The 11141-nt window shown below is 43.5% G+C and overlaps 1 long non-coding RNA gene across 1 annotated transcript in view; it reads right to left on the bottom strand.

Moving 5' to 3' along the window:
- Positions 1-2303: 2303 nt before the first annotated feature.
- Positions 2304-11141, bottom strand: part of LOC126074882 (uncharacterized) — a 29593-nt gene continuing 20755 nt past the window's right edge. Inside the window, exon 3 of the long non-coding RNA XR_007517040.1 lies at positions 2304-2360. This is a non-coding gene — a long non-coding RNA (uncharacterized LOC126074882). The remainder of the gene's footprint in view (positions 2361-11141) is intronic.

Below are 11141 nucleotides of genomic sequence, written 5' to 3'. Positions count from 1 at the left end.
TTTCCCTAGCCACTCCCATCATTGCTCAATGGGCTCATGAACAAAGTGGCCATGGTGGCAGGGTTGGAGGTTATGCGTGGGGTCAGCAACATGGACTTAACTCACCAAAGCCCACTTGGATACAGCCATTGCTGAATGCACAGTCTGCCAGCAGCAGAGACCAACACTGAGTCCCTGATATGGCACCATTCCTTGAGGTGATCAGCCAGCAACCTGGTGGCAGGTTGATTACATTCGACTGCTTCCAACATGGAAAGGGCCGCATTTCATTCTTACTGCGATAGACACTTAATCTGGATATGGATTTACCTTCCCTGCATGCAATGTCTCTGCCAAAACTACCATCCGTGGACTCATAGAATGCCTTATCCACTGTCATGATATCCCACTCAGCATTGCCTCGGACCAAGGGACTCACTTCACAGCAAATAATGTGTGACTATGGGCCCGCGCTCATGGAATTCACTGGTCTTACCACGTTCCCCATCATCCTGAATTGGCTGGCTTGATAAGATCAATGAAATGACCTTCTAAAGACAAAATTATGGCACCAGTTAGGTGGCAATTCCTTGCACAGTTGGGGCAATGTTCTCCAAGAGGCTGTATATGCTTTAAACCAGTGTCCAATATATAGTGCTGTTTCTCCCATAACCAGGTGTCTTAGTCATCTAGTGTTGTTATAACAGAAACACAATAAGCAGATGACTTTAACGAAGAGAAATTTATTCTGTCACGGTCTAATAGGTTACAAGTCCAAATTTAAGGTGTCAGTTCCTCTCTTTGTCGGCTCTGGAGGAAGATTCCTTGTCATCAATCTTCCCTTGGTCAAGGAGCTTCTCAGGCACAGGGACCCTAGGTCCAAATGACATGCTCTGCTGCTGGTGCTGCTTTCTTGGTGGTATGAGGTCCCCAACCCTCTGCTTACTTCTGTTTCCTTTTTATCTCTTGAGAGATAAAAGGTGGTGCAGGTCACACACCAAGAAATCTCCCTTTACATTGGATCAGGGATGTGACCTGGTAAGGGTGTTAAAATCCCACCCTAATCCTCTTTAACATAAAATTACAACCACAAAGTGGAAGACAATCAGAATACCAGGAATCATGGCCTAACCCAGTTAATATACACGTTTCTGGGGGAACATAATTCAATCCATGACATTTCCCCTTTGGTCCCCCCAAAAGTCACATTCTTACAACATGCAAAATATATTCACCCCATCATATCATAGCAGAAGTCTTAACTCCAAGTTCGAAATCCAAAAATTCCTCTTCATCTGTGAAATCTAGAATATAAGTTATCTGTTTCCAAAGGTACAATGGCAGAACAGGCACAAGCTAGACATTTCCATTACAAATAGGAAAAATTGGAGGAAAAGAAGGTACAATAGGCACTAAGCAAGTCAGCAGAACACATTACATTAGTCCTCAAGGCTTTGAAAATAGTGCTCTGTTCTCTTAGACCATTTACACAATAGTCCTGCCCTCCAGACTCTTAAGTATTGGCCACATTCTCCAGCTCCACCTTCCAGGCCCACTGGGACAGCAACTCTGCTCCCTCAGCTTTAGAAGCACAATTCTCCTAGTCCATCTGAGTGAAGACTTCACCCTTAGAAATACAAGAGTCCATGGCTCCACCCTTTGAAACTCCAGAAGTCCTGGCCATCCCTTTTGTGACTGAGGCAGCTCAGCTTCTTGAGTTCCTTGTCTCTTCAGCTTCTGCTTCCTGCAGCCTCTCAGCCCTCGGGCCTCACACCCACATCTGCCCTGCTGGGGCAAGTGTTCCAAAACTCTGTAGCTCCACTGATAAGTTCCCATAGGCACCCCACTCCACAAGGAAGTGTCCTGCACACCACTCAGCTCTCTCACTCTGTGGTTCAGCTCCAGTGCTGTCTAGCACTGGTCTCCTGGTTCTGCTGCTGCTGGCTCACTGCTGCTGGTGGTCTTCTGCTGCAGTTTCTCACCACCTGCACCCTCTCTGGTGTTAACAGTTCTCCTCACTTCCTTCTGAATCTTTTAACCATTCACAGTTTCAAAACTGCTTGCACATTTTAGGTATCTGTTAGAGCAGCACACCACTCTCAGTACCAAATTCCGTCTCAGTCATCTAGTGCTGCTATAACAGAAATACCACAAGTGGATGGCTTTAACAAAGAGAAATTTGTTTTCTCACAGTCCAAATTCAGGGTGTCAGCTCCAGGGGAACTCTTTCTCTCTCTGTCGGTTTTTCTCGTCAATCTTCCCCTGGACTAGGAGCTTCTCTGTGGGGGAACCCCAGGTCTAAAGGATGCGCTTTGCTCCCAGTGCTTCTTTCTTGGTGGTATAAGGTCCCCAACTGTCTGCTTCCTTCCATTTCCTTTTATCTGTTGTAAAATAAAAGGTGGTGCAGGCCACACCGCAGGGAAACTCCCTTTACATTGGAACAATGATATGACCTTAGTAAGGGTATTAAAATCCCACCCTAATCCTCTTTAACATAAAATTACAATCACAAAATAGAGGACAATCACAAGATACTGGGAATTATGGCCCAGCCAAATTGATACAAAAATCTTGCGTGGGGACATAATTCAGTCCATGACACTTCCCTACCTTATAAAACCTTATAAAACAAGGCTAGTTCATTTTCAGTAGTACACAGGTTAGTTGTATCATACTAGGCACAAGTATGACTTAGTAATTGTTTTTATTTAGAGACTGTATATGGCTTAAGGAGATGTGTATAGGCACCAAGTTTATAAGGGGTGGACTCTGACGGTTAAAGTTCTGTGTCAACTTGGCTGGGCCGTGATTCTCAGTAGTTTGGCAGTTATGTAGTGATGTAATCATCCTCCATGATGTGACCCAGCTAATCAGTTATAAGGGGAGCTTCCTCAGGCTGTGGCTCACATCCTATATTATATATGGATTTTCTGGCTAAACTTACTCTGGATCCTGCATCCAGCTGATCATCATCTGACCTCTGGTTCTTGGGATTCTTCAGCCTCTGCAGCCTGTGAGCCAGCAGCCTTCTGTCTGACCTGCTAATCTTGGATTTGTCAGTCTCTGCAGGTACATGGGTCAGGAGAAGCCTCCAGCCTGATGCCTGACCCATAGACTTGGGACTTGCTAGTGTCTACAACTGTGTGAGCCACTTCTTTGAGACAAATCTACCTCTCTCTCTCTCTATATATATATGTATAGACATATACACACACTTCACTGGCTTTGTTTTTCTAGAGAACCCAGCCTAAGACAAGAACCAAATTCCCAATGCTAACTTGTATATTATAGAAACTCAGGGCAAATATGCCACCACCTTCTGTCAGGTTGTCATTCTGTGGTAGCTTGCTTGTGTGTTTCTATGATCCTAGAAACTATGTCACCAGTATTTCAAAACCAGCAGGCTCACCTATGGTGGTCAGGTTTCAGTGGAGCATCCACACTAAGACAGACAAGGAAGAAAGGTATGCCAGTCTACTTCCTAAGATTAGCCAATGAAAACCTCATGGATCACAACAGAATATTTTCTGATACAGTGATGGAAGATGAGCCCACTAGGTTATAAGGCACTATACAATGATCAGAAGAATGGGCTCAAACATGGTGACAATCATGAAGATGGCACAGGACTGGACAATGTTTCATTCTGTTATACACAAGGTTGCTATGAGTCAAAGTCAGTATAACACCAATTAACAACAGTCAAACAGGCAGGGAAAGCAGAAACTACCTGTTGAAAACAACCCTGAATGGTTGTGGTTGATTTAATACAGTTACTAACAATACCAGAAAGGAGGAAAGTAAAATCTCTATTACAGTATTATACATAACTAATCCATAAGGATCTGGTTGATGGTTCTCTTTAAGGTAGGAATATATCACAGGCAGTAAGGGTACTGATCAATCTTCAGGGCCTTCCTAGCAAATGTAAAATCTCTGAAATATATTTATATTAATAAAATATTACCTGTACAAAATTAGCCTCAGAAGACTGAGCTTCTCCTCAAATTTGAAAACCTTCCCATTAGTTCTATATAATACTGTTGAGCTGTTTAAGAAACACGCAGCATACCAAAAAAACCTAATTATTTCTATCATCCTTCTTTTTATATGATGAACAGGTAAAGATCTATTATTGCACAGGGACCTGTTAGGAAACATCATATATAGTTTATCTGTTGTTGTTGTTAGGTGCCATCATGTCAGTTCCAACTCATAGCAACCCCATGTACTGCCACGAGGACCCTACCACCAGCTCCATTGCAGTTAAGTGTCTTAATTCTGTTAGGGCAATTCCTACTGCCAAATATGACTTATGTAAAATAGCAATTACAGCAGTCTTCAAGGATGCTGGGGCTCCCTTCCCAAATTTGTTTCTCACTGTTTTAAAAGGTGTGTCCTTTTGGCAGTCCATGTGTAGGCCTGTGGACCTAACCTGATAAATCCACTCTAACAATTTCCCTAAGCCTTTGGATATCTTCTTTCACAGTATTAAGGCAAGTCTGGTACTTCAACTTCATTTAGCATAGGCCACCTTCTAATCCATGCTTCAGTGAACCAACCAAATAAACTATTAGATTCTTTTCTAACCTCTTGAGCTGAAATATTGAATGAAGAATCTGTATTTTATCAATAAACTCAGGCTGGTCCAACTTTATGTTCCTTGCACCAATATCCCACACCCTTAACAGCCATTCCCACACATATTCCCCCAGGTTTCTGTTTGTATATATTAGAAAAGTTAAGCAGTTCTTTTGGAGTGTAGCATACTTCCTCCTTGGTCACATTTTATACTTCACATTTGAAGCTCGCTGGAACTTAAGCCTAGTGATAGGTCTAGAAGCAGGTCTTTGGAATATTCGTGAATTATTGTAAGCCATCTCCTTCAGGCAGTAACTCAGACTCTACCCTAGGCAATGACTCAGATGCTGGAGCAGGGGATATCTCAGAAAAAGACTCTTCAGACACAGCTAGGTTAATCTTATCAGATGGGGTGGAGGGCCTAATGCTTTTACAGGGCAGGGTGGCTTAGCAGGTAAAGGTGGAGTAATCGCCAGATGGGAGTAAGAGGGCTGTTTCTATTGGTAGGAGGGATTCAATGGAATTAGGGGCTCAAAGTCCCCAGCTTCCTGATTATCTACCCATACATCCCCATCCCAAGTTTCAAGGTCCCGTTTCATCCCAATCAATGTCCTCACTTTAACTTCAGACACCATTCAAGGTTGGGAATTTAGTTGGTGTTTTAATTCAGCCACTCTTAGGATAAGACTCTGGGTTTGTTTTTTTGGCAATTTCAGCTCTGTTACTACAAGAAATAAGGCTTTCTTTCAGGGCATAAGTGGCAGCTTTCAGGTTTTTTATGCCGCACTTGAGCTGTGACCCTGAAGCCCTCACGTCATCTCTTTTTTTTACCACTTTGTCTAGCAATAGTAGAACCAACCAACCAGCTTCTCTATAAAATTGTAGAAAAGTTGATAAAATTGTAGAAAAGTATCAAACATGTGATCACCCAGGGCATCACTTCTTACCAACACTTGATCTATTGCTGGTGATATCTTGTGTATTAATATTACACACCATGGATTAGCAGTGCCCTCTTTTTACTGGAGGCTGAGTCATCACTCTAGGTTCCAAATTTCTTAGGCTGGGTTCTCTAGAGAAGCAAAACAATGAAACATATATATATATAGAGAGAGAGATTTATCTCAAGGATATGGCTCACATGATTGTAGAGGCTGGCAAGTCCCAAGTCTGTGGGACTGGTGTCAGGCTGGAGGCTTCTCCTAACTCACATAGCTGCAAAGGCTGACCATATCCAAGATGGGTAGGTAAGATGGTAGGCTGCTGGCTCACAAGCTGCAGAGGTCTATGAACTGCAAGGTTGGGAGGCAATATGGCAGGCCACTGGCTCAAGTCCCAAGAACCAGTAGTCAGATTATGATGAGCCAGATGCAGCTTCCGTAGCAAGTGAGTGAGCTTTGCCAGAGTGTCCATATATATATATATATTTGATGCAGGACACACCCCTAGGAAACTCCCCTTACAACTATTTGGCTGACCACAACATTACATAACTGCCAAATTGCAGCATTAGATAACTTCCAAACTTCATTGTCACATAATTGGGAAACCACTGAGAATCATGGCCCAGCCAAATTGACACACAACCTTAACTATCACACATAGGCAGGCAGATCATGCAATTTGAAGATGGGGAATTCAAGCAGGTGAACATGATATGAGAAGAAAAATCACTGAGAAGTTACATACATAATACTGGGTCACCTCATAAAAGACTTCATACTAAAAAGGGAGATCTGAAAAGCAAAGGAATCTTGACTGAAAGCAGAGAGTACCAGAAACACGTTTACCTTGTTTTATTGACTATGCAAAGGCATTTGACTGTGTAGATCATAAGAAATTACGGATAACATTGTGAAGAATGAGAATTCCAGAACATTAGTTGTGCTCATGCAGAACCTGTATATAGACCAAGAAGTAGCTGTTCAAACAGAACAAGGGGATACTTCTTGGTTTAAAGTCAGGAAAGGTGTGTGTCAGTGTTGTATCCTGTCATCATGCTCACTCAATCGAGTCGATTCCGACTCATAGCGACCCTATAGGACAAATATCCAAAATAATCAAAAAAACTGGACTATAGGAAGAAGAACAGAGCATCAGGATTGGAGGGAGACATATTAAGGATCTGCTATATGCAAGTGACACAACCTTGCTTGCTGAAAGTGAAGAGGACTTGAAGCACTTACTAAGAAGATTGAAGACTACAGCCTTCAATATAGTACACATCAACATAAAGAAAACAAAAATCCTCACAACTGGACTAATAAGCAACATCATGATAAACAAAGAAAAGGTTGAAGTTGTCAAGGATTTCATTTTACTTGGATCCACAATCAACACCCATGGAAGCAGCAGTCAAGAAATCAAAGTATGTATTATTGCACTGGGCAAATCTGCTGCAAAAAACTTCTTTAAAGTGTTCAAAAGCAAAGATGTCACCTTGAGGACTAAAGTGTGCCCGACTCAATGGTATTTTCAATTGCATCATATGTATGTGAAAGCTGGATGATGAATAAGGAAGACTGAAGAAAAATTGATGCATCTGAATTATGGCGTTGGGGAAGAATGATGAATATACCATGGACTGCCAAAAGAACAAACAAATCTGTTTCAGAAGAAATACAGCCAGACTGCTCCTGAGAAGTAAGGGTGGTGAGACTTCGTCTCATGTATTTTATAGATGTTATCAGGAGGGACCAGTCTCTGGAAAAGGATATCATGCTTGGTAAAGTACAGGGTCATCAAAAAATAGGAATGGCCGTAACAAGATGGATGATTGACACAGTGGCTGCAACAATGGGCTCAAATAAAGCAATGATTGTGAGGATGGCTCAGGACTGGGCAATGTTTCATTCTGTTGCATGTGGGGTTGCTATGAGTTGAAACCAACTCAACAGTACCCAACATTCAAGGCAAAAGGAACCCTGGTGTTGCAGTGATTAAGTTGTTGGCTGTTAACTGAAAGGTTGGCAGTTTGAACTCACCAGCTGCTCCGTGGGAGAAAGATGTGGCAGTCTGCTTCCGTAAAGATTAAAAAAAAAACAGCCTTGCAAATCCTATGGGGCAGTTCAACTTTTTCCCATAGGGTTGCTATGAGTAGGAATCGACTCGAGAGCAGTGGGTTTGGTTTTTGGTTTTGGCAAGGCAGAGGGCAATATAGATTAATTGAAGTGGATTTGGGCTGTCACGGGTTGACCAAAAGAAGGTTGTAGCTTGACCTGGGAGCTGATTGACATAGAACTCCTCAGGCAGGACACTGATCATTTTTAGAATATTCTGACTTCAACCTCCTCTCTGGCCTGAGCAGTCTATTTAAGCCTAGGTCGCGTGGACTATGTGGTCTAGAAAAGGTATTCACAACACATCACTCATGGTGAAAGTAAGCCAAAGCACTTCTCCCTTCGGGATGACCCTGGTGAGCCTCCTCTTCCCTGAGGAGTCCTGTTCCAGATGTTCTCTCATTGTATGTCGTTCTCTCCTCTTTGTATCCTGTTCAACACCTGTGATAGATTGAATTGTGTCCCCCCAAAAAGATATCCTGAAGTCTTAACTCCAAGCAGGAGCCCTGGCGATGCCATGGTTAAAGTGCCCAGCTGCTAACTGAAAGGCTGTTGGTTTGAATCCACCAGCTGTTCCTTGGGAGAAAAATGTGGCAGTCTGCTTCCATAAAGATTAAAAAAAAAAAAGATTACCTATGGAGAAATTCTACCCTGCACTGTATAGTCGCTATGAGTCAGAATCAACTCGATGGCAATGAGTTTTGGTTAACTCCTAGTATTTGTGAATGCCAGCTTGTTTGTAAATAGGGTCTTTGAAGAGGTTATTAGTTAAGTAAACGTGAGATCATACTACAGTAGAGTGGATCCTAATTTGATATGACTGGTATCCTTATAAAAAGAGGAGAAAAGACAGAAGGACACAGAGGGAAGATGGCCATGTGATGAAGGAGGCAGAGATTGGAGTGACGCAGCCACAGATCAAGAGATGCCTGGGACTCCTAGAAGCTAGATAGACAAAGAAGGACCTTCAGACAGAGCATGGCCCCTGCCCACACCATAAATTTGGATTTACAACCTCCAGAACTGTGACAGAATAAATGTCTGTTATTTGAAGCCAATACCAATTTGTGGTGCTTGTTACAGCTGTATAACACCTGTCATGGATTGAATCGTGTTCCCCCAAAATGTGTGTCAAATTAGCTAGGCCATGATTCCCAGTGTTGTATGATCATCGACCATTTTGTTATCTGATGTGATTTTCCTATGTTTTATAAATCCTACCTCTATGATGTTAATGAGGCAGGATTAGAGACAGTTATGTTAATGAGGCAGGACTCAATCTACAAGATTACATTGTATTTTGAGTCAATCTCTTTTGAGATGTAAAAGACAGAAACGAGCAGAGAGACATGGGGACCTCCTATTATGAAAAAAGCAGACCCAGGAGCAGAGCATGTCCCTTGGACCTGGGGTCCCTGGGCTCAGAAGCAAATAGACCAGGGGAAGATTGATAACAAGGACCTTCCTCCAGAGGCGACAGAGAGAGAAAGCCTTCCCCAGGAGCTAGCACCCTGAATTCTGACTTCTAGCCTCCTAGATTGTGAGAGAATAAATTTCTTTGTTAAACCCATCCACTTGCGGTATTTCTGTTATAGCAGCACTAGATGACCAAGACAATACTTCTACCTTCACCTCAATACATAGTGACAACCAAAGCGTGATTATTGAGTTCTGCAGTTAAAACTTATCAGCACGGTCCACGAGAGCTGTTTCCCTTTACTCATCACCCTTATCTCAGCTCACTCCCCCTCACTACACTCTGCCTAATTGCCTAGTACATTCTGCCTTTGCCTCAGTACATAGTCCCCACCCTTATCGGTCCCTTTCTAAGGGTACTCAGTTGGTTTCCTCCTCTGCTTAGGATGCTCAGCTGCTTTCCTTAGGTGTCAGCCATCTCTTGGCTCTGGATACCTCCCCCTACAACAAATTGCCACCTAAATGTAATCTCACCATGTCTTTTCTCTATTACACACCCACGTGGCTGCGTCTGACAGTGTCCTTAAGCACTTTGTTTTTGGCTTCCCTGTGTGCTCTGTATTTTCCTCAGCTCTAAGCTATCCTCTGAGTCCTTCCTTGGAGAAGACTGGAAGGGGAGACCCAGGGCTTTCTGAATTCTTTATGAAAGGAGACAGAGGAAAGCTTCCATAGGCCCTGCTGAGGCTCTTGGGCCAGCCGTGTTCCAGAGCCTGAGTTAAGGGGATGGGAGGAGCACCTGGTCCACAGCTCAGAGACTAAGGCAGAGTCTCCTCCTCTTTCTACCTCTCACAGGGGGAGGTGCTTGTTAGATGCACAGATAATGACAAAACTGGCAGGGAGAGGCATTCTCTTCCAATCCTAACATAAGAGCCAAGGATGACTGTAGTAGGATTTGTGAATGCAGACGGGTTTAGATCTACATATATTTCAACACCAATTTACCTAGAGAGAAAGAAGCTCATCTACCAATGATCTTAGACCTGACAGCCCTTTGTAACCCAAGGAGCCCTCAGAGGAGTCCCTTCCATTTATAAACAAGGAAAGATTTATGAGCCCATCTGGGCAGAGCATGAAGAAGACACTCAACTCCTAGGTGCGGTAAGGGAGCCCCCTCACCTTTCAGCCCAGCTGGGGAATTTCATTCTACCTTGGGTTATCTGGCTATTATCTTCTTCCATTTAATTCCTCACTTCAGCATGCATTCACCGTGCACCGTGTGTGCCAGGCCCTTTGCTAGGCCCGAGGAGGGGTGGTGAAGCTGCAAGAACAATGTCCCCAGGAGAGCACGCATTACACAACGTTGGAGGATTGGGACACAGGCCTTCTTTGTTCTTCCCTAGGTAAGAGATTCTGGGAGTCCCTGGGTGGCACAAACAGTTAAGCTCTCAACTACTAGTCCAAAGGTCGGAGGTTCAAACCCACGGAAAGGGGCCTTGGAAGACAGGCCTGGCAGTCTGCTTCCAAAAGGTCACAGACTTCGCAACACAGTCCTACTCCGCAAGCGTGGAATTGCCATGAATAGAAATCGACTCCACACCAACCAATTACAAAGAGATGCTACAAGCAGCCTTAGTTGTTGGAAGAATCAAAGCCTACTAAGGCCACCGTTTTTCCCTGTCCAAAGCGTGCTGTGACTCCAAGCCCAAAGGGTAAGTTAGTCCTGCATACCCTGGCTGCCCTTTTCTGATAACCCATGAGAGGAGCAGAGATGGTTTACCAAGAAGCTGGTAGAACTTAAGCTTCAGAGCTTCAGCCCTGCTCAGGCCCCTTCTAAGGCTCTGTACCTCATTTTACATTTGTAATATATTATTCTTCTCCTTGGCATCCCTGAGTGATGCAAATAGTTAAGATGTTTGCCTCTAACTGAAAAGCTGGCCATTTAAGTTGACCCAGAGGTGCCTCAGAAGAAAAGCCTAGAGATCTACTTCCGAAAAATCAGCTTCGAAAACCCTGTGGAGCCCAGTTCTACTCTGACACACACGGGGTTGCCATGAGTCAGAGTGAACTCAATGGCAACTGGTTTTTTATTCTTCTCCTTATTCCCAA

This window comes from Elephas maximus, chromosome 4 (assembly GCF_024166365.1).
Source record: "Elephas maximus indicus isolate mEleMax1 chromosome 4, mEleMax1 primary haplotype, whole genome shotgun sequence".
NCBI lineage: Eukaryota > Metazoa > Chordata > Mammalia > Proboscidea > Elephantidae > Elephas > Elephas maximus.
Note: the sequence above shows the minus strand (reverse complement) of the source record. Positions and strands in the feature narration are given on the sequence as shown.